The sequence below is a fragment of the Lygodium microphyllum genome, chromosome 17 (assembly GCF_053477565.2).
Source record: "Lygodium microphyllum isolate KBCC chromosome 17, Lygodium_microphyllum_v1.1.10, whole genome shotgun sequence".
In the NCBI taxonomy this organism is placed as follows: domain Eukaryota; kingdom Viridiplantae; phylum Streptophyta; class Polypodiopsida; order Schizaeales; family Lygodiaceae; genus Lygodium; species Lygodium microphyllum.
In genome coordinates this window covers 33,448,444-33,451,191 of record NC_141151.1, presented here as the reverse complement: position 1 = coordinate 33,451,191, position 2,748 = coordinate 33,448,444, and positions in this window count along the sequence as shown.

Below are 2,748 nucleotides of genomic sequence, written 5' to 3'. Positions count from 1 at the left end.
GCGTCTCCCTCTCATGACCACCCTCTCCCTCTACGGCATGGGCCTGATGGCTCCACGGCAGCGTCGACTGGCTTCTCCCTCTCTGTCAGATGTTGACAGTATAATGGCTCCCCCCACGACTTACAACCTTAGCCTCCCTCCTCGAGCTTTCTAACAGCCCCTATTCAAATAGGGGAAGGGATAAGATCCTCCCTCCCCCACACGTCGATGCGCATGGGTCTCCTCCCCTTCAAGCTCCCGCAAGGAGCTTAGTGTCCACCCTTTCCTCCCTCTCCCCCAGCTCGACAGTTGGCTGGGGGAAGGAGGGAATAAAAAAATTTGCCCAATTCAACAAAAAATATTATCCCAAATAATTATCCTAACCTAAGAGGGCATCCATATGCGAATTGCGTATTATTATTTCAGAGTTGTTACATTCTCTCCCTCTTAGAGGAATCGAGATGTCCTCATCTCGAGATAAGCTGGGGATATTGATGGTTGAGAGTGTCTTCATCTATCCAAGTTGCATCCTCTTTGGGATAATCTTTCCAGTGGACGAGGCATTCTCTCCAGGTTCTAGATCTCAGTTGTCTCTCCCTAACATCTAAGATCCTGTCAGGCCTTAGTTCAAGGACTCCTTGACTAGGCATTACAACTTGTTGGTCGTCAAGTGCATGGTTAGGATTAGGTACATACTTCTTCAATAGGCTGATATGGAATACATTATGAACCTTTAGGTTCTCAGGGAGTTGCAGTTTATAAGCATTAGGTCCTAGGCACTTGAGGATTTTGTATGGCCCACAATACCTTGTACTTAGCTTCTTGCAATCTCCTAAGGATAGGGAACTCTTCTTTGGGCGTACACGAATGAAGACCATGTCATCTTCTTCTTCGAAGACTCTATCTTGATGCTTCAAATCCGCGTATGCCTTCTGTCTATCCTTGGCAGCTTGGATGTCCTGTCTTATTGACTTTATTTGGTCATCCATTTCTTCCAACATCTGCCTTGAAGCTTCAACCCTCAAGGTTGGATCTGAGAAGTTGAGGGGACTTCAACAATCATGACCATACAATGGCTTCGAAGATAGCTCTCCAGAAGTGTGATGTGAAGAGAGAATCACGATCACTAATGATTCTTCTTGGTAGCCCATGTAGCTTGAATATCTCTTTGATAAATAATCTTGCAATGTCTGAGGCTTTAAAGTTTGTCTTTACTGGAATAAGGTGTGCAACTTTAGTTAGCATGTCAACCACAACCATGATGGAGTTGTATCCTCCCTGAACTTGGGGTAGGCCAACTACAAAGTCCATACTGATGAATTCCCATTTCATTTGGGGAATGTCAAGCGGTTGCAGCTTCCCTATCATCTTGACATGTTCGACTTTGATACGTTGACAAGACAAACACTCGGTGACATATTTGAGAATGTCACCTTTAAGCCTCTCCCAATGGTAGCTCTTCCTAACTGCATTGAGAGTCTTGGCATGGCCAGGATGTCCTGAGAAAGGGGAATCATGAGCTTCCCACAATATCTTTTGCTTAAGTGACTGACTTGCCAGTATACACAGCCTCGTTCTATAGTAGACAAGTCCACTATTGATAGAGAATTCATGATACTTAGCCTGCAGCTTTTGGTTCTGATCCTTGATAGAGATCTCCTTTAGCATCATTTGGTAGGCTAGATCATGGCATGCATCCTCTCTAGCTAACTCAATTATTGGATTATTTGGCATAGATACTTTTGTAGCTAGAGATCTAGTTGTTGATGGACTCTGCAAGATTAGGGAATTAAGGAATGCCTTGCGACTGAGTGTATCGGAAACTATATTCTCTTTTCCAGGTCGATACTTGATTTCAAAGTCATACTCTTCCAGCACCTCAACCCACCGACGTTGCCTCTTGTTGAGCTCGTTCTGGGTAAAGATCCACTTGAGACTCTTATGGTCAGTTACTAGTGTAAACTTGTTACCCAATAGGTAGTGTCTCCAAAGCTTTAGAGCATGGATGACAGCTAGCAATTCGAGATCATGCATAGCATAATTCTTCTCATGACTCTTCAATTTCTTTGAAGAGTATGCTACAAGGTGACCTTCCTGCATGAGCACACATCCTAAGGCAAGTGCGCTAGCATCAGTTACTACCTCGAACTCCTTACTGAGGTGTGGAAGTTTCAGGATAGGTGCTGATACCAAACTCTGCTTCAACCTATCGAAGCTAGTTTGTTTGGGAGTTGACCATGCAATGGAAGTTTTCTTCTTCAGTAAGTCCGTCTCACAGGTGCTGCAATCAAAGCATAGTTTTTTATGAAGACCCTATACCATCCTGTTAATCCCAGAAAGCTGCATATTTCTTTGGCAGAGCTGTTGGTATTGGCCATTCTAGCACATCTCTGACCTTGGCTGGGTCCACTGAGATTCCTTCTGCTAATACTATGAATCCCAGATATTCAATCTGACATTTGAAGAATGCACACTTCTTTATCTTAGCATACATCTTATGTGAACTCATTGTCTCAAGGACAACTCGAAGTTGGGGTTCATGATCTTCTTCTTGTTTAGAATAGACTAAAGTGTCGTCGAAGAAGACGAGCACGAAGTCATCAAGATATGGCCTAAAGATATCCTGAATTAACCTGTTGAAGGTGGCAGGCGCATTTGTAAGTCCAAATGACATAACTAGGAACTCAAAGTGTCCATATCTTGTATTGAAGGCCGTCTTGGGGATATCTTCTTCCTTGATCCTTATCTGATAGTAACCCAACCTGAGAT